The sequence below is a fragment of the Episyrphus balteatus genome, chromosome 1 (genome assembly GCF_945859705.1).
Source record: "Episyrphus balteatus chromosome 1, idEpiBalt1.1, whole genome shotgun sequence".
NCBI lineage: Eukaryota > Metazoa > Arthropoda > Insecta > Diptera > Syrphidae > Episyrphus > Episyrphus balteatus.
In genome coordinates this window covers 31,493,841-31,515,929 of record NC_079134.1, presented here as the reverse complement: position 1 = coordinate 31,515,929, position 22,089 = coordinate 31,493,841, and the positions used below count along the sequence as shown (strand labels likewise).

At 31.4% G+C, this 22,089-nt stretch overlaps 1 protein-coding gene across 7 annotated transcripts in view; it reads right to left on the bottom strand.

Annotated features, from left to right (window-relative positions):
- LOC129907830 (CUGBP Elav-like family member 2) overlaps nt 1–22,089 on the bottom strand; it is a 473,931-nt gene that overhangs the window by 213,936 nt on the left and 237,906 nt on the right. The window lies entirely within an intron of this gene.

The following is a 22,089-nucleotide window of genomic DNA, read 5'->3' as shown; positions in this document are numbered from 1 at the left end:
CATTAGAACATAATAATATATCTGCCCTACTTTTCTCATTAATGTTTCTACATATATCCGGATCGTATCCGTTAGCATGGTTCTTTGCCCTCTGATGCTATATATAGCAGCTTTTAAAAGGAAAGGACTTTACTCGTCTGTGTCTTCATCGTCGTCGTCCTTTATACCATCCAAAGCTAGCTTATTTGTAGTGATTAGTTCTTGTTAGCGCCACCTTCTTTGTCCTCGCCCCAAGAGTATATATGGCAGACTTAAATTTGATTGTTTAGCTACGCCTTACGGCGGGCGACCAAATTTCAAATTAACCTTCCTTTTGTTGTAACCCAGTTTTAGACTTGCTTTTTTTTTCTTTCTGTTTTCACGGAATAAAGGATATTATACAGACTTTGTAGTATCGAAGGTGATTAATAATATCGGTCTGTTCGAGTAGGAGTTGAGGAAGAAAAGAGTTGAGAGTTATTGGTACGGGGACTACTGTTTATCCATTTAACTTTTCGCGAAACAAGAAACCCAAAACGTATGTTGCGACACAGGGTGCAAAAAAGGATGAAATTATCCTTTTTCACTTGGTGGAATTTTGTGTGTGTTTGTGTGAAAGAAAATCAATCCCCTTTTTTGTCTATACCCCAATTCAACCCATTCTATATAACTTCTTCTTCTATGAAATAGGTATAAGTAAACAAGAAATCCTTAATCAGGATGCTTTCCTGTTTTGTTGGGTCTATTTGTTTAAGTTGAGCTGATGAGAGAGTGACGAGCAACGGGGATCGGGATTGAAATAGAGGTGCTTGGGTGGTAGGATTTTATTTGCCTTCGGCCATCAGAGACGAATTTAAGATTCTATTTTTTGACATTATATAATACATGATGAGGAGATTAATTAAGACTATAAAGCTAAATAATTCTAGGTACGAGTATGTTGTATATATCTATACTTGTGTAAGGCTTGACGATATGAGGTATGTTTAGATGGTGTATCATTACAAAGTTAATGCAAACGAATTAATCCCTTTTCTTAGACATCAAGCAATGTGAATTTGTGTGTGGATATGTGTGATGAGTTATTATTATATGGATGATAATCACTTTATCATCAGGATAATTTGGGACTTTTATGAATTTTTTTTTTAGATGAAGGGATTATTTTGTTTAAAGATTTTTTTTTTGGCAAGATAATTTTGAACAAAATTTATAGCTCCAGTCAATGAAGGATTAAATTTCGTACCTTAAAGACATACGTTCAATTCAATGGAGGTTTTTTTTGTACATGGCTTCGAAAGTAAGAAAAAATAAACATGTTTAGTTGGAAATATCTCAGGGACTAGACCTCCAAGAAACGCTTGGTTTTCAGTCTTAAAGAGATACCTTTCCTTTGATGTCGCTTTATCTGAATGCATAGGCCTGTTGATTATGAACTCACATTTTTAATCAAAAACCAATTTCGAGACTTTGGTCAAAAGATATCGCCTTTGATAGTAAGAATGCATAGGCCTATTGGTTATGAACTCATACCTTCTGTTCAAAACCAATTTCGAGACTTTGGTCCAAATTATATCAGCGTCGAAATGTAAGAAAAAAAAGAAAGAAAAAAAAGATAATGGGTATGTACCTTAGATGGGTCTTTGAAAATCGTTAGAGCCGTTTTTGACAAAAAAAAAAGTTTTTCCATTTTAATAATATCAAGTACCTACCTACCGTTAATTTTGGTCCTAAAAATAAAATTTTAATTTATGCTCTAGTAAATCTACCTAGTTTTTTCAAGGTCAAAGCGCGAAATGGAGATTTTCAAAATTAACAAAATAGATGATGGTATTATATACACATATGATACATGATATTAAAAATTGAAAAATTGATTAAGAAAATACTTTTTTAAACAATTTCGATCTCCAAATGACGTATACCATTTGATTTCTGTAAAACAAAAAATGTTTAAAAATTGGGGGAGTTGTTGAAAAAAAAAAAAATACCTGCATATATAATTTTTAGAAAATTTTTCGAAAAAAAAAATTGTTTATCAATGTAACATAAAATCTTACGGTTTTTGAGTTATTAAAGTGTACATTTTAATAAATAGGCCAAAATTGAAAATAATTATTAAAAAAACTTCGAATTTAAGCTTTTTCATTTTTTGCATTCTCCGAGAACATGTATGTAACTATGGTATACTAATGAAAATTTTTGTTTACACCATCAGAAAGTAGAGATTTTAAGAAACAAAGTACCCACCGATTTTTTTAAAAAAGCTGATATTTTGACACGTGAATTTTCGATTGAAATGTAGGGTGTTTTTTTTTTTATATTAAGGGCCAATTTTTCAATAGTCAGTTAAACAGTCAGTTAGTACTTATTCCTAAGGATAGAGAAAAAATCAATTTTTCAACAGGCAGATATAGCTTATTCCTAAGAATAATTCTATCTGCTTCTTTCAGAGACGAATAAAATTATTCTAAGGAATAATTTCAATAAAAATATTGTGTCAGTTGTCAAAGCTGTTTTGAAAGAATTTTGAAAAAAATACAGTGGAAAACAAGAAAACAAAAACAATCATGAATAAAAATGACGTTTAATTTTAAATATTTTTGAATTTGACAATTTTTTTTTGTTATTCTGTAGAATAAATTATTCTTGATTGAAAAATTCAATGTTTTTATCTGATTGTTTATGAGCCTAATAACTTTATTCGTCGAACAGTTAACTGACTGTTTATTAGAAGATTGAAAAATTGGCTCTAAGTTAAAATAGAATTAAAAAATAAATATTTTAAATCAATAAATAACTGTGTATTTTGGATGGTGTAGTTAAGGTAGATTTTCACCAAATTTCGTAGAAAAAAATATTTTTTTGAAAAAGATAAAAATAAAAAACCAAAAACTCGGTTTTTTTAATTTTGTACATAAATTTTGAGGTTATGTGAAAAAAATTTTAAAACATAAGTTGTAGATCTTTTCGTTACCGTGCCATACAACTTTTTTCCATAGGACTTGTAGTTTTTAAGGAAATCGAGATATACCATTTTTTACAATTAAAAACTCAACCCTACTACTTCCCGAACTCGGATCGCCCGTAATTTATTTTTCCTTTCATTTTTATCATATTCACCTCCTTTTGAAATGGGTTTCATCCTACTATGATTTTTTTTTGGTTTCAAAAATTTTATCGACCCTGGGCTATTTATACCTATATCACAAGTAAAATATACATACTTCGAAAACATTTTGCGTGCTGGCATTCATTTCAAGTTTTAGTTCTTATATAACTGTATTTCTATCAATGATTTTCAAGAAGAAATAACTTTGAAAATTGACATACCATTATTTGACCCTAAGATCATCAACTTATTTAAAATACAATAAATTATTGAATATTCATGTCCCTGATGTAAGAAATAACAAATGTTTAGCTAATTTCCTCTCTAGTTTAAGAATGTTTAGCCTAATTTTGCTTTTTTTTTTCTGCTCTTATGTAAAGTTTAAGTCCTATGAGCGGATGTATCAGCATCTTAAAGTAAACTACTTTTTAATCATAAATGCTTCATGCCGAAAATTAAATGTTCCTTTAGTACCCATATACAATTGTATGTATATTCTTGTTGAACCATAAATTAAGGGTATTTTTTCTTTTTTTTTTGGCTAAAAAAATAAATTACTTACTTAGTTTCAATCCCTCAAGGCATGTTACTTCAAGAAAAAAAAAATTCCCAACATAAGCTATTTTATTCCCCACAAAGTATTCCTGAGTGGATTGTTGTTAACACTTAATCCTATTCATTCACCAAATGAACTTATCCCTTAAGGAACAAACCACTGGTCAAGTGGATAGTTACAAATGGCAAAACAAAATACGAATAACCACACATTACACACATTATAATAGTTCTTGAATACAGTTTGGGCTTAAAACGCCGAGAGCCTTCGGTTTTTTAACACATCAATGAACAATGAATGAATGAGACTTTGTTTTTGCTAACAACTCTAGGTATTCCTTTTTTTCCCTTTTGAATGAACACAAGGAAGAATTGTTTTATGCCGTGTTGCATTGTCGTCGTCGTTCACAAGAAAGTCTTGAATACTCGGAAGATATATTAAGTGTAATTAAAAAATAAGATTTGAAATTTTTTTTCCTTTGTTTTTCCTTCAAATAAAATCACATATTATATCAGTTTATGTGTATGTTTGTGTGATTAAATCAAAACCTCAAGATAATAATATGTTTGTGTGTGTGTGTGTGTGTGAAAAAGCGAATAAGCCTAAGCTTTTTGTCATTATCATTAATTACATAAAGTTTCTTCGCGTCACTGATGTTCTTCATGTCATGAACGAGAAAAGTATAATCTCTAGTATGGTTGTTCTTTTTTTATTCCCAATCCCATCATGCATCATCTAATGTGAAATGTACCAACTCGTCATGATATGGTGTATACGACGTGTGTCCTTATCTAAAGCAAGGACTCTGTCTATGTTCGTATAACCATTCTTATGGAAGTGAAAAGAAATTTAGTGTGATCAGAATAACAAAGGACTCTTGACTGAGAGAGTGAAAAGTGAGCAAAGTTATTTTTCCTTAATGGTTTTAAGGAACTTTTCTTGGAGACCAACATCGTGATTGTGAATGACGTGTAGATGCTCAAAAAAAAAAAAAATAAGTATACAAAAAAAAGAAACTTTTCTTCTGGGAAATGATTAAGGGATAAATAAGAAAGAGGAAGTACGAGTATTATATTTTTAGACTTCTACATTCATAATTAAGATATTAGGGTGGACCAAAACCAGCAAAGTCAAAAAATGTTTTTGATGTTCTATCCTACTTATAAATATTGGATAAATATAAAAATTTAAGTCTTAAGCATGGTAAAGGAAATATAAACATTTTTTTTTGCGAAAACGTACAGTTAGCATGTCCAATTGTAAAATAATAACTTTCTTTATGGTGCCTCATAACCGTAAATATAGCGTGCAAATGAAATATTAATCACTCTCCTGTTTGTTTGTCGTTAATGGTGGCAAAGACATCCAAAAACAAAATACTTTTGGTCACTCTGGTGTATACGTACTTTTTTTATCATCAACTAGGTATTGAATCTTTTTGAAAGAAAGAATGAATATAAAGAGATTCTAAATAAAAAGTTCTTACGACATAAAGCCTGTTTGTCGTTGGTTATAAAACTGTGCATTTGTAAAAGTACAATTGAACTTTCTAACCAACTGTTAAAAATCAAAATAATCTTAAAAAATTTTTTAAAATCCCTAAAAGCAAGTGCTTCCGAGATATTTGACCTTAAAGTCTTCTCCCCAAAAAATACTTTTTTTCAAAAATTCAAATTTTTGTCATTTTTTCACCTTGAATTTTTCAGTGCAAAAGTTGTTTTTTTTTTTAATATCTTCTAAACCTAGAGTGGACAAATACGATTTTTGGCATATGTAAATAACTCGAGCTGGACAAACGACAGAAATTTGAATTTTTGAAAAAAGTAATTTTTGTTCACTTTGAATTTTTCAGTAAAAAATTTGTTTTTTGAATATCTCCTAAACGGATGTTGGACAAACGATGAAAAAAAAAGTAATTTTTAGGGATTTTAGGGACTTTGAAATTGTCTAAAGGTGCACTGTGGTGTATGCGTACTTTTGTATGGGAATTTTGAAAATTGTTTTTTATTTTAATATCTCCTAAACGTAGGGTGGACAAACGATTATTTTTGCTATGTATCCATTTTTCGAGGTGGACAAACGATGGCCGTTTGAAATATTGGAAAAAAATTAATTTTTGAGGATTTTAGAAAAACGATATTTTGTATGAGAGTTGCTATAAAAAAATTCTTTTTGGAATATCTAATAAGAATAACAAACAATGGACAAATGATGATTTTTGGTATACGTTAAGAACTCGAGATGGACAAACGACATTAGTTTTAATTTTTGAAAACAAAAATGATTTTTAGGGATTTTAAGGGAATTTCAATTTTTCAGTGCAAAATTTGGTTTTTGAATTGCGCCTAAACGACAGGTGGAAAAACGATAATATTTGGTATGTATATAGAACTCGAGATGGACAAACGATTGCAGTTGGTTTTATACGACTATCTCGTTTTAGCGTTTTAGACGATTTTTCAGACTTGCTATTAAAAAAAGAATGTGCTCTAAAATTGTTTTGAATTTTCGGGTGGACAAACATAGACGAATTAGACAAGTTTGGTTCAAAAATTTTGAGGTCGCAGTTCTGGCTTCACGAAGATCCATTGTTCCTATGGACCTCCTCAAAAACGTGTTTCATTTTAAAGTGGCTAAAAATACGAAACTACTATCAGAAAAATAATTCCTATGATCATAACTGACAAAAGTATCTAAAAAGATCATGTCAAAATTTTAAGCCGATCAGTTCAGCTTCGAATTTAAAACTTTAGGGCTTCAAGGTTCAAAAAAATTATGAAATTTTCGAAAAAAAATCTTAATTGGTTGGGGTTGTGGGGAGATAAAACGTAGTTTCTACCTCGGATACCCACATTTTCGCTTTTTCTAAAATCTCTGAAACCAAAGTCTTTCTCTTATTGAAATAACAAATTATTCATTTAATTCACTAAATAATTCTTTTCCAGATTCGTTTTAAACAATACTCTTACGTACGTAAAAACCAACGTTAACCTATTTGGCATTTTTTTTTCCGAGATCTGTAAATTTCGCAGTCAAAATATTTCTACACAACCAAGTTTTTCTTTTAAATTTTTATAAAAAAGGAAATGCCTTGTTATAATAACAAAAGTCAAATAATCCCGAAGATTGGTTGCTTTCATAAAAAAAAAAAAATAATAAAACCCCAACACTCACCCAACAGACAGTCTTGAATTTTATTTTTTCAATCCTCTCCCATTAAAAACCAAAATTCATTCGTCATCGTCAATTTCCTGCTTGCCAGACCATCCTTAACGGAATTGCAGTATAAACGACTACAATGTTAATTTTATAATCCTTTTCAGCTAAATATAAAAACCTTTTCCCTCTATCTTCCTTTTTTTTTTCCATCATATACAAAACTCAAACACATAAGGAAAACTTCATGTTTGTGAAATCTATGCTTCCTTAGGGACATCAAACCATAAAAGCAAAAAAAAAAGTTAAAGTTGAAGGAGAGCAAAAAAAATAAACAGGTAACTTTGTGGCAACCTTGAGGAATATAATTGCGATTCGGTTTATTATTCGCTGTTCATTCGAAGCATACAATTCCTGCCACAAACAGTACCACACACAAACCATAGCCATCGCCACTGCTGACTGCCGTCACTGCCGCCGCCGCCACCGTCACCTTTGAGGATGCAAAAGCAGAAAATAAGGAAAAATATAAAACTCACTTCCGTTACGCTATAGCAGAAACTGAAAAGGAAGTCCTCCATATTCTCTACACATCCCTTGCTTGTTGTAAAATGAGGAGGACTATAAGGTATTTGTTGTTGTATAGATACATGTGTATGCCTATATCTATGTTCATACATAGGTTATAGAGGTACCGTTGGGAATGTGAAATGAGCTGTACATTTCTGATGGGTGTTCCGTGCACAGGTGCCTCGAAAAACGAGAAGAGACATGAAGAAATAAGGTAGGTATACCTCCTCATGTGGAACACTGACATTTTCATCCTGGAAACCAAGAGCAATACCATAGAATCGCTCTCGCAACATTTCCATAGACATACACACACACACGTGGTTGGATGGTGTGATTCATGTACCCATACAGTATACATATATGCATAAGGGGTGCAACGAGAAAATGTTAGGGGCAGCCAGAAATCCGTTCCTTTCAAAAGCGACTTCTCGATTGCTCGCCTGCTGTGTGTGACTTAAACCGCACAAAGCCAAACAAATATATAAAGCGCACGTCGAAGGTAACGGCAACCGACAACAACTACGCTACGATGGACGACGATAAGGACGCGAATTCAGTGGCAAGGTTGGCAAGAGGTGTGTTGCCACTGCCACCGACCACTAGTGCCATCGCCATCACCACCGCCGCCAATACTACATTTTGGTTGTGCAACACCAGATGATTGAATGGACTCTAGCTTCCGCTCAAAGAGTTTCAACGAACGGACGGCTGCCTGAGACCACTTGAAGTTGCATTTTAGAACTAAAACACTATTAGATGCACCCATAGCTTCACCATACCAGCACCGTATCAATCTACACTTGAAGAAATAATTGGCTTTGCCATTATAAAATTGAAGTTAATTTAAAGTTACTGAAGTTTTTAATTTGTTTGGATAACATTTTTTTTAACCTAATGGATTTTTTTTTTGTACAAGATTTAGACTACTTATATACTAGATGGCTGGAAGTATTATTTTCTTTAAACATCGAACAAATATGTTGCTAGGTATTTTATTTTGCAACTTATCAACCAAACAAAAACTAAGAAAATCGTGTTGCAAACAAGGTTAGTCTTAAGTGCTTTTATCTTAGTCAAGCTTGGTTCCCGGAAACTTTTGTTTCTAAAAGATGCTAGCAATCCGAAAGAATTTTTATCAGAAGCATGTGTAAGCTCCTCTAAGTATCAAGTTCCCTAAAAAAAAAAAACAAATTATGATAATGAATTTATTGAAATATACCACAAAATCCATTCAAAAGTTATTAGTTTAATCTGGCAACATGTTGCTAGAATATATTTTTGCCGATATGTACCTACCAGACACTTGAAGCAAAGAATTGCTGATTTGTAAGCACTAAGTTGTCAGTAGGTACTTAAGTTTGAGCCAATCCATAGCAACATGATGCTTGAAAAATGTTTCCATCAGTAAAAAAAAAATTAACTTACCAAATGTTGTTTATCTATCAAAATGCGATTATTTTGGGAACTTATTTTCTGGAAACTTTGAGTTTTAAATAGCGGCAAGCAATTTTAACTCAAATGTAGCTAGAAACCAATGTTGCTAGAAACCAAGGTTCACAACAAGTAGAAACTATTCAAAAAACAAATCAAGAGTAAAATCTTGTCGCGTGGTTGATATTTATGCATTAAAATGTTGCATCCAATTTAAAATAACATGTTGCTTGAATAGCTATAATCAGCTATATAATAATTTGAAATTCCTACCATTACAAACAATTAAAATCAACATGTTGCTATGAAATGTTGTAAACTTCGAAACGTTGAAAAAAAAAATTGACGAAGAGAAGAGTCTGATATTCTACCGGTAGACAGCCAATATTGTATACATCCAAATGTTGCAGGAAACAACAAAAGAAAACAACTCAAAACCAAAATTATATACATTTTGAACTGCCGAAAAATTTTGAAAAAAGTAACTGATATCGTCAGTCTTAAAACTTTAACGATAATATTAATAAAAAAATTGCTTTCAAAAAGGTTAGAGCAACAATTCAAAAATTATTGAGGTAAGTCTCAAGCAAAGCTGCTTGGTTGGTATTAAATTGTTCAAACATTAGTTTCTAACCAATTTCAAATAAATAATTCTTATCAACATAATCCGAAAAATGTTGCAGACAGTGGATTGGATATGTTTTTTAAGAATCTTTGGAATTTCAACCGTTTAAAACAGCATGTGGCTAGGATATCATCTTGGAGGCAAAATAATTTTGAACTATGTTGTCAATCTTTTGGCAACTTGGAGTATAGCAATCAGCAATTATGTCATATGCTTAACATGGCAAATGTGGGGAAGAAATTCTAATAGCAAAATTCTGCAACATGTTGCAAATGGAAGTTAAAAATATCATATATATGGCCTTCTGTGAAGGATGAATATAAATAACTGAAACATCTTGCTAATATATGTCAATTTTTCTACGGATAATTGGACTGAAACAGAGTATTTGATTAATGTCGGTAATCTCTTAAGTTAGCACAAATAATGCAACATGTTGCAAGACGAATTCAGTATTTTTTGTAGGTGCTAGGAAAAAAACTTGGCTTGGATATGGAAAATGTATAATAGAAAATTGAGCAGTAAGATCCTGCAACATGTTGCGAAATGAAGTATTTGATAGCATAATCTTCTTGTTACTAACAAAATTCAATATTTCAAGCAGGATTTATGACTGGAAAAGAAAGCATATTGTGGAATAAGTTTGAAATAATGCAACATCTTGCCAGTTGAAATCAATGTTTCAAAGCAATTTAACAATATTTTTTTGACAGTGTACCAGTATATCCTCAATTATTATTAATGGCGACATAGTGTTTTGGGTAAAATTTTACATTCAGTCTTGTTTTGCCAACGAAACGCGTTATTCTACTACGACAAAAGCAGATAGGAACAGAATTGTAGTAAGGCACTTAGAAGCTTCTATACCTTATAGACACTTAAACTTAGCAACGCTATACCACCGCACTATAGTATCGCCGAAGAGATACATAAATATCCTCTTTGCGATAAATTTCCAACATTTGCTTAGAGTGGTATGGTGGTTGTAGATAGTAGTGGTCACATAAAAAGGGGTAACGCGTTGCTCACCATAACCAACCAAGTCGACCCCCCCCCCCCCTATTTGATGCACAAAGAGAGTTTTGTAAGTTCCGTTGCGATATGATGTAGAGATACATTTGAAGCACCTTTATTACTATGTGGAAGCCTTAAGTGCACACAAAGTCGAAAAAGCACTCAACATAATATAAAATCGTAAGTCGTGTGTAAGGCCTCTTGTTTTTAAAACCCTTTGCTAGTTTTTGTATCTTTCGTTTTGAAAATTTGTTATCTTTTCTATGAAATCGACGACGTCAAAGTAGGTACACAGTGCAGTGTTTTGGAGGTGAAAAAAGATGGGTGGTCTATAAAGAGGTGCTTATAAACTTTTTGTCCCAAGCTCATGTCATATAAGTTTTACTATTACACACGTTAACTTTTCAAAAGGCCGCATAAAGGTGCGGTGTGTGTGTGTGTGAATATCATGGAGGCATATCAACCAAAACGCTTAGCTATTTACATAAATTTCTCTTTACAAAAAGTTTTTTTATTCTCTTCTTCTTTTTGTTGTTGTTGTTGTTTTTTTATGCCGCTTGGTGTCGAGCAAGAGTCTGATCTAAGCCACCACGCTAATTGGAAACCTCTTATCCTTGGTTTTCCTTCTTGTTTGATGAAGGCAGGCGGCGGCAGCAGTGGTGTTTGAATATACGAAGCCACATGAAATCTTAACGCTACCACCACCACTACTATCATACTGAGCTGGAGGGATAAATTCCGTTTTTTTTGTTTGCAGGGAAACATAGGAGGCGATATAGGGTTCAAGAAGATATACATAAAAGTCGTGTGCTAGCTTGCTTATTTTTTTTTTTTTTTGCCTCGCAGTTTTGTTAAATTGGTGTTTTTGGCTTGACAAACAAAGTTCCTCTATATAAACCCGCACTGCTTAGGGGAATGATTAATAAAAGAGGTGTGTGGGTTGTATAGGGTGCTTCTGCTGATGATGATGATGATGACGATCAACATTGAAAACCAGGACGCATGGTATAGCTTAAATGAATGCGAGCCTGGGTAGAAAAAGAGTTTTGTGTTGTGAGGGGGGTTTCCAAATAATTAACTTTACGATGACATTGAACGGATATGAGCAAGACAGACAGAAGGTGGCAGACAGTCTTTATGTGTGCGGAGGAGGTCAAATCGCGTTTCGGTTTTATGATATGAGGTTTTTCTCTGTTTTGGCATGAAACTTAACTATTTAGCATGCGACATTTTTGTCTGCACGAAGAATGAAGGTTTCTTAAAAGGGGCTCTAAATTATGACTGGGAAAGTTGAGACTTTGTTTTACGGAAAAAGTTTTTGGCAGAAAGCCAGTTTGGAGGCTCTGAGTTGAGTCATATGACATGAAATTGTTTACCTATCGCTTTATATAAACAGGAAAGCGAAGAAGGTAATGGATGTCATTTGGTATAGTTAAGTATGCGGCACGAAATTTTTATTCTTAATCGGGATTTTGTTTCAAGATATTAGAAGTTAGTTATTATAGTAGATAGTTGGATTATAATAAAAGAGGTTTTTGACTTTATTTGATTTGTAATGAGATATTTAGATTTGAAGGGTATCTTTGTATCATAAGATTATAAGGGATACCAAATCACAAGAGACGATTGATTATCATAACAATAACTCTTATTGGTGTGCCTTATTTTTTGTCTGGAAGTGCCTCAACCAAGCTTATGGGCCCAACAATCCAACTGGAAATAGATTGCTAGAACCGAGTGGCCTGTAGATGTACGGGCTTAGAGACTAGAGATCTCTGGGCTTAATGTTCTTTTTGTCTTTGAAAGAAGAAACCCCAAAAAATCAGCACCATAAAAAATATATTTATAAAAAATGTTTTAATTGGTACCTATTGAATGTATATCGCTACGACCCCCTCACCCCCTGCAACCCTTCTGTTTCGGCCTACTATAGTCTTTGAAATGAATGCAAAATTGGGTGTATTCAAAGTAGTTTTTGCTATCTAAAAAACGTTTTAAATGAAGACTTGTCATATCTACAGATTACAACTCACTTAATGTTGCAGTAAATTAAGTTCAGAACATGGAATTTTTTTTTAACTGATTGGCCGAACAGCTCTCTTACTTTAGCGAACACATTGTGGCCGAATCAAAAAGTTTGAATTTTTTAGTTTTTGAAGTCTCTGCAATTAGTTGACAGAACCTTAAATGATTTAAATAAAATGTAATACTGAGTCAAACTCACTTGCTCTCATGGTAAAAGCTGCTTAGAATGCCAAAATTTTTTAAAGCATTTGAATTTTAGTATATGTTCTGCCGAAGAAAGAACAAAAAAAAATTTGAATTCTAATTTATTTTATCATTAATTTTATAATTGAAAACAATAAAAAAAAATTATTTTGAAAATATCCAAATATTTGTAATCTTAAAACTAGGTAGGTATGCCATTTAGTTTTATTGTGTAGGTACTCCAATTAATTATCTGAGGGTTCCGAAGTCAAAATTGGCCTAACACGTCACGTTTTTTAGATAGTTTCCGTTAGAAAAACTCGAAAACCCACGGTGTCACGGTTTTTTTAAAGAAGTTATTTTTTTCTTTCAAATTCAGTTTCAATTTTCTCAATATTTTTTTATTATCGCGAGATATCTAGATTTAAGTAGGTAAAGAAGGTTTGGCATATCGGATATATAGAGCAAAAGTATACTTTTCTAATAGATTTTAGTATGTTGATTTTGAATCCGAATTCAAAAAAATTCGATCAGCTAATGTTTTTAAGATATAGAAGTTTTTTTTAAGATTTTCTAAAAAAAAACCTTGATTTTATGATTCTTTAACGCGCATATCTCAAGATCCTGACGTGCTAGAATTTTTTTGACTTCGAATTTAAACTCAACACATCAAAAACCGTAAGAAAAATATACTTTAATTCTTAGGAAAAACAAATCTGAATCTGTTATCGAATGGTTTATCACAAATAAAATATTTCTAAATAGAAAAATAGTGGAGAAGAGTTATTAATCCAGTCAAATAAGGATTTAACCTCGGAATGAATGCTAATAGAAATTTTTTTTTGCTCAATACCTTCGTTTTGGCATTCTATAACATACTTCAAAAGTCTAGAAAAATCTCATGTCCGCAAGTCGCGATTTTGAAGGTCAAAGCGCGAAATGGAGATTTTCAAAATAAGCAAAAATAGACCATGGAATTATGTACACATATGATACATGATTTCAAGGTATTTTGTGATGATGATTCCAAAAAATCTAAAATCAAGGTAATCTGACGTCTGAAAATTATACCTGTTTTTCATCTGTCAACTCATATTAATATAACAGTTGCTAACTTACTACCGAAAAATTATTAAAAGTTATGGTAGTGGAACCAAATTTTGCATGATGGTTTTCACATCCATTATCATTAAGAATTAAAACAATGCAATGCAAAAAACATTCAAATCTATGAAAAATTGGTATTTTTTGAGAAAAGGGGAAATTTTAGGATATTTACTAAAAAACATCCTGGTACAATCTTGGAATTAGTGCTAATAGGCCAAATTTTTTTGTTTCTATCTTTGTTTGGATATTCTATATCTTATGTACCTTGAAATCATGTATCATATATGTATATAATACCATCGTCTATTTTTGCTTATTTTGTTAATCTCCATTTCGCGCTTTGACCTTCAAAATCATTTTCTCATTTTTCTAGACTTTTGAGGTATGTTATAGAATGCCAAAGGTATTGAGCAAAAAAAATTCTATTAGCATTCATTCCGAGGTTTACCCTTTTTTTCACCTTATTTGACTGTATTATATTAAAAATTTTTGTTTGTTTTAAATTGTCAATTTGTAAAAAACCAAAATACAAGCAACTTAAAATAAATATTATTTTCAACTATACGTATAAACCGATTGTGAAATCATAAAGATTGAAAAGCGATGTATTTATTATCATTTTCATAAAATTTTATGACGATACTTAAATAATTGCAAAAACTTTCAACCAAAAGATTTATCTCCCGATATAATAATTATTATGTATTTGTAATATTTTTGTTTTTCTCGTCAACCTTTTTTTTTTATTGACACATTTTCACTACGAAATAATAATAAAAATAAATTCACGTCAATTTCATAGCTTTCCATTTTTATGAACTGTGTATAAGAGTTTATTATAAACCATCAAAAAAATTGAGATGAGTAAGTGGATGTGCTTGAGTAATAATATTTTTGTGAAAAGCATTTTTCGTCAACAAGCCAGTAGCAGAAAAAGTAGTTACAGATATGATTCACAACTTTGCCATTTACAATATTCCATCACAGTTTTATTTATGATAATAAAAAAAAAAATATGAAATTATCAGATAAAAAGTTTGTTTTTTTGTTTTTTTTTTTTTTCTCTTTTTTGAATGAAATATATGTACATTGAGCTCTTAAAATGCACTTGGTTCTGTTTGTTTCATTCAATTTTTCATTTTTTTTTATTTATAGTTCAATGGCTCAACAATTTTTCCCAAGAGTGTGTGTACATCTCAGTGTGCTTGTGATATGTGGCGTATAAGGCAAAGGCGATATAATATCCTCTATGAGCACTCTCTCTCTTTATATCTGTAGTCTTTGGATGGTTTTGTCTTTATGGCTCATTAAATTTTATTTAAAGCGTTATTTGTCCGGGCGCGAACAAACAATCATACACGTGTGTAGGTGGAGGCAGGGTTGGATTAGGTATTATCAGAAAAATTTGTGAAATAATTTCCTTAAAATTAGTCTTTAAGGTCCTTTAAAAAAAAAATAATTTTTTATTAAATCTTACTTCTAAAGAAATTTCGGACCCAAAACAAGCTCAATAAATCCCTCAAGTCTTTTGGCTTGTTATAATGTCACAAAATTGAATAGGTGTATGAATCCAGAAAACTAATTAGTCGAACATGCAATATATACAAAATTAAATTAATCGGATTTCCGACATTGAGAGTTTTGGTTCTAAATAAGCCCGATTGTGATAATCCAGCCTTGGATAGTCTACGTAGGTATAGAATAGACACAGACAGAGTATTTGTATGCAATAAGAGCCATATAGGATAGACCAAATAAGGGATGATAGAAAAAGGACTATCTCTATATATCTATCTTGAATGAAGATGAACAAACCCACCCACTCATAATATCTACTAAGGGTATGATATGAGGGTGACATCATCACAGCTTTAATTGTGGCAATTTATTTTCAAATTAAAACAAGTGTTAGATAACAGTATACCTAACCTATAAGGGATGAAAGTTAAACAAAACTTATCCAAAATACTCGTAGGTATATAAGGTATAGAGAGGTGCTCAACAAAATACACACCGGACATAAATAAAATCCTATAACCTCACGTAAGTGCAGAAGAAGATTGACAGTTATTTATGATCGAACCCACATATTGTGCCATATCTTGAAAATGTAGAAGAGAGGCAGTTTTTGTTTGTTTCATTTTATTTTTTGTGTGTATTTTTGTTGTCATTGTCTAATTGCGATTTATGTTCGATTTGGACAGTAAGCATTTTTTTAAGCTTTGCCAAAGAAAAAGTGAGGATTTTTTGGAAGTGATTAAATGTGATTTTGGAGAATGTTAGTTTTTGTTAGAATTTAAACGAATGAAATGAATTATTGAGTACTGTTATTGCTGTCGTTATTGGAGCTTATATTTAATCATTTGGGAGTGATTCAGTTGAGTAATTTGTAGGTTTTTTTAGAACCTTTTCTTCTTAGCAAACGTAATGCTTTGAAAAAAAAAAAAAGAATTAGCAGAATTTTTTTTCTGCAATATAGACAGAGTTATGAAATGCAGAATTTCAAAATCAGAATAGAAAAAAGCAGAATTTTGCAAAAAAAAAAAGGCTCCGAAATCTTCGCACCAAATGTTTCAAATGAGTAATTGAGTAACTTTAATAGTCAGTGAATGGTAAATAAAGGTCAACAAATTTTGTACTATTTTTGTAGTTCTATCAAATAAGAACATTTTTGAAATAGCAAAAAAATGCCTAAATACTGAAATGACAAAAAAATTCAAGGAACGTGTGCCAGCTATTAATATAAGAAGTCTATTTAAATAAAAAAAAAAGCACAAAAATTTATAATCTTCAACACACTAAAAGGCTTAAATATAAACATAACCTCAATGGACACTATCTACTATTTTAAAAAATGACGTGTACCATTTCCTAAATATGATAAACTACTCGGCACTCGAAAGTCTGATCTATCAATTACTACTAAAATTTTTTTTCTACCAACGATACTTTGGATGATATGAAATTTTTTTTCGAAAACATTTTATTTGTCTAATTTTTAATCCTCTTACTTCAAACTCTAATAAGCGAAAAAATCTATACTAATGATTATGGAAATTATAAACCCACATAATCTGTTTTATCTCACTTTAAATTTCAAATCAATTTCATTAGCGAACGCTTTGGGTTCAGGTTCCGTAAAAAAATGGGCCATCTCTTTTGTTTTATTGTAGGTCACTGAGGTGTATGTGGAACATTTTTTTTTTTTTTTTTTTTTGGCACTTAACAAAAGTTGTTCTTCAATTACTTAATCAGACAAATTGATCAAACAATATTAAAATTGACAAAGAAGTCCAACATAATGATTCTCGTAATATATTGTTTAAGCGAGCGTCGTTCGTCTATGCGCTCATTATGTACATCAAACTAGTAACTAAATGGGTATAACTTTCAAGACCCGTTTTTTTTTTTTATTATTTTGTAATATCTCCTCTTAAACGCATACTTTCCATAAATAGCATTATCAAGGTGTTTCAATTCAATCGAAGCCGACTCTAAGGATTTTGAATAAATTTGACATTTTTATAGGCTTAGGTCATTCACATAAAAGTACGTTTTTCTTTAAAAAATATCGGTGATGAAAATATTGTATTTTAGGTTTTTAAAAAAATATATAAAAACTGTCGCCTATGTCAGTTCCTTTCATATGAAATTTTGAATGGTATACAAAACAACTAATGGTCACTAAAACAACATTTTTATTTTCATTTCGATAGGAGATTTTGTTTTGTTTTTCTACGCAATCTAGTAGGTAGTAGGATTTCAAAGAGTTATAATTTTTTTTGTTATGACGCACTTTTGAACCTAGACTTCTTGCATTTAATTTTGAAACACGATAGCGAATTTAAAATGCGTAAACCATATTGTAATGTAATAGTCAAAATGGATGCATTTATCAGTATGAGATGAAATAACGCCCTACGAAATAAGGCCGTATAGGCCTTCATATCAATTTTTAATGGAAATTAGGCCTTGGCAATGGCTGCGGCCTTATTTCCCATTCAACAATGAAATTAAACCAGTCGGACCTTATTTCGATTTTCCATTTTGCGAGTTGAAAACAAAAAATTAAAATGTTATATCAAGCTCAGGGCATATAAAAGTGCTTGGGGCTTATAGTAGAGGGAAGGTTGGCTGTATTAAATTTTTTTTTTTATTCCAAAAAACTTAAAAATTTTTAAGAAACTTTTTCCTGGTGTAGTTATTTCCCAATTAAGGTCAGAAATAATTTTATCTAAAAACTGTGTCAAAATATTTTCCCCTAGAATTCAAAGAACAAGAATAAGTTCAAAATAAATTGAGTTTATGCGATTTATTCGCATGATAACATCTTCTTGGAGATTAAAAGTAAATCTTCCCATCCGATTTCCTCTATTTAATTCCTCAAATATAACAAACAATATCCCATAAAGTTAAAACCCTTAAAATATTTGCTAAGTTGCAATCAATGATCAGCACATTGCTAGCTTCATAAATCAATGATTAAACAGTCAAGAACTTTCACTTTTTGTCCTTCTTAAACACAAACGCATGTTTATTTTTTTTTTCTAAATTCCTTCATTCCTGATAAATCTTCACATTCTTTTAATATCTTCCACCCTTCAAATAGTTTTTCTTCAGAAAAAAAAAAATTAGCGCAGAAAATTTTCTACTGCATAGAAGTTCTTTCATAAAAATAATAAAAGATCCAAATCATAAGTATAGAATTCCTACAAAAAGAAAAGTGTTCAATTCTTTCCACCATCGCATCAGGACCGAAAGAAGGACGATGACGATGCTGATAAAGAAGCGAGTAGAAAAAAAAATTATTATTTTGCTGAACAAGCAATAATTTCATTCCGAGAGTTAATTGGATGAAGTTCTTGAGAGGATACATGAACCGTGACATGGCATCGCTTAGATCCTTTAGGAAGTAAAATGAAAAAAAAAAAATTAAGTACTGGAAAGAAAATTACGATGGCAAATGTTTCTTGGAGCACGCACACATACACAAATACAGAGATTCACCCCTCTCAACTCTCAACAAGAGTGCTGCTCTTCTCCTCATTTACTCGTATTAGTAAATAATTCATGCGTCAATTTCACTAACGAGACATATCCGAGACATTCACCTCTACTACTGCTTTTGCTGCTTAGCACTATTTATATAGGTTTAGATAGGTATATATGCCTTTACTGCGGCACTGTGTGTCGCCTCAAACCCACGTAATTTGAATTACGGCAAAGCCGCGCGCTAACTATCATTCCAACATTACTAAAGTACACGCTCGCTGTGCCAATGGATGTTACTGCTGCAGCAGCAATTCGGTTTTTCGATTTGATGATGATGAAGGTCCTTTCTTCCTTCACCTCCTCCTCGTCCTCACGTTTCTTCTTCTCCTAACCAAATTCAGTGGAATGATTGTGATGCATGCCACCGAAATGCGCTGACTCATTAATGCGAATCAATCAAAAGTCGTTTTGAAGTTGCTCAGCAGTACTTCATCCTGTGTGTGCTGCTGCTCTGCTATGTTGTCAGAGCAAAGCTAAAAGTGAATGGCAGTGCCTAGTGTTTTTGGCGAAGGATTTATTGAACTTTCACATAATAGACGAATCGAAGGGAGGTTTTTCGTCGAGGTTAAATGAAGGGGGGGGGGGGGTTGTATAGATGGAGCTGATATGGTATTGGTATTGAGTTTGGGTTTTATGGAAACTTTGTTTGATGGGATAACAAGGACGTGCAGACTCGACAATAATTCCTTTTCAAATCGTTATTAGTAGATGTTTTACTGGCAGCTCTGGTATACATACGTATAAAGTGTTCTGATGGTCGACTATATCTCTGGATGGGTTGTGGTTATAAGAGGGAAAATTTGGACTTTTTGAAAAGAGAGTATGGAAAATGTTCATGTTCACTATACGAGATTTAAGTGAAGGACATTGCATTATCGGCAATATAAGACTGCAACTCCATCCAGGGGGAAGTTATAAACTGACAAGTTTCATTCGGTGACGAATGTCCGCTTTCATTAAGTATACGTCAATTTGATAAGTTGGTGTAAATGAGTAACGACATTTGACTTGGACAAAATCAATACTCAAACTGGTTGTTTGTATATAGTCTGTTGGGCCTTCATGCATAAGCATAAAATCAACTAAATGACACTACCGGCCAGTACCAAAGCCATGGATACGTGTTTTATTTGTTTGTATAAAATGAACAATACCTCTTTTTGGGGCAAGCAAAGTTGTAACGTTTTTAAAACAGCATTAAGTGTGTCAAATTAGACAATTTTTTTATATTGTTTTTTTTTTTTTTTAAAGTTGTTTTTGAGTTGTGCGGGAATGTTCCTTTTTTTAATTTTCAAAAATCGGTATTTTAGAGCCAAAAACGGGTTTTGAACTAGGCCCTAGATTTTTGAAAAATTTAATTTTTAAGGCCTAATTTATTCACTCTCCATTAAATTTGAAGTCGCCATTTAAAATGTTAAACTTTTAAATTTGTATGCGATTTGACCGATTTTTAATTTTTAATGGCGATAAATTGGACCTTAAGGTTGTTCCGGGTTCTTAAAGTTGTTTTTAACAATGTTCCAAATTTTTTAAATTAGCCCCTTTTTACTTGCGATATAGGTACTATAGGGCAAGTTTAGGATTCGTAAAAAAAATCGAACTCGAGATAACAATTTTACATGACATTACGATGATGGAGAATGCCAAAAAAGTGGGTCCGGCAATTCTGTCTGTCTGTCTGTCTGTCTGTCTGTCTGTCTGTCTGTCTGTCTGTCTGTCCGTCTGTCTCTATCTGGAGCTGCAGCCTAAACGAGTGAAGTGATTTTCTTCAAACTTGGTAGTTAGCAGTTTTTGGTGATTCCCTAGAGGGGAAATTGAAATTTTTTTTTTATGACCAAAACTAACGGTACCTGCCATATAACGGAAATAGAAAAGTTAATTTTTTTCAAAAACGGCTCTAACGATTTTGATTAAAATTTTTGTGTGTAATACTCCACATAAGGGCCAACTTTTTAAATAAAAAAAATATTTTTTGTACCGTTATTAACGGTACCTGTCATAGAACGGTTTTTTTCGTTTCTGAATATCTCGTACAAAATTAAGCCGATTTAAATGAAAATTTTTATACAAAAGTGTGTAAGTAAAGATAATATTAAAATTTTAGAAAATTTTCAAAAAACGCATTTTTGGTTTTTTAAAAAATATTTCAAAATTTTTTTTTGAAAAATCAATTTTTTGAAAACGGATCAATGAAAAATTTTGAAATTTAGTTTTTATATGTAAATTAATTATTTCTTCAAAATGGCATACCAACTTTTTTTTTGAAAAATGTTAAAAAAATTTTATATATAAAAAATTATTTTTTTAAAAAACGGCTCCTACAATTTTCAAAATTTTTTTTTCTAAAAATACCTTTATATACGAGAAATAAAATGGCATATTTGTTTTTTTTTTTAAGATATTTTAAAACGGAGTTTTATTAATTATAAAAACAGATTTAATTTTTTTATACTACTTATGAAATTTCTTCAAAATATCGAATTTTAAATTTCTTGAATAAAAAGCTTTAACATTATAGTTACTTTAAGCATAAGAGCAAGTACGTGCGACCCCAGTCGTGCAATTTATTTTAAGTTGTTTTCAGGTTGTGTCGGAATGTTCCATTTTTTTTTTTTTTTTTTAATTTTCAAAAATCGGTATTTTAGAGCCAAACAACGGTTTATGAACTAGGCCCTTGATTTTTAAAAAATTGAATTTTTAAGGTTCACTCTCCATTAAATTTAAAGTCGCGATTTAAAATGGGAAATTTTAAAATTTGTATGCGATTCGACCGATTTTTATTTTTTAATGACGATAAATTGGGCCTTAAGTTTATTCTGGGTTCTAAAAGTTGTTTTTAACAATGTTCCAAATTTTCGAAAGGAAGGGGCCGAAAAAAAAATTCTTGCCTAGGTTCAAAAATTTAGAGTTTTTTAAGGAACAACTTTAAAAAATTCAATTTTGGAAAAATTGTTTTATTTTTGGCTCTAAAACCCCTCATTTTTGAAAATTTAAATTTATGGAAAAAATCGGTAACAATCTGGAACAAATTTCAAAAATGACAATTTCGAAAAAAGTTGGGGTTACTTTAAACACTTAGCAGTAGGTATTAACTTTTTACACTGACTGAATTTGAAGTACCATTTAGGGATCATTAATGAGAATCTTAAACATCAAAAAATAAAAAAACAAAGCAAAATAACCAACAGCCGAAAAACCCTCAGAGTTAAACCTCAATTTGCCAACTGCTTGGGTTTGCTTCTATTTATCTTCATTTTTGTGTGTGTGTGTGTGAGT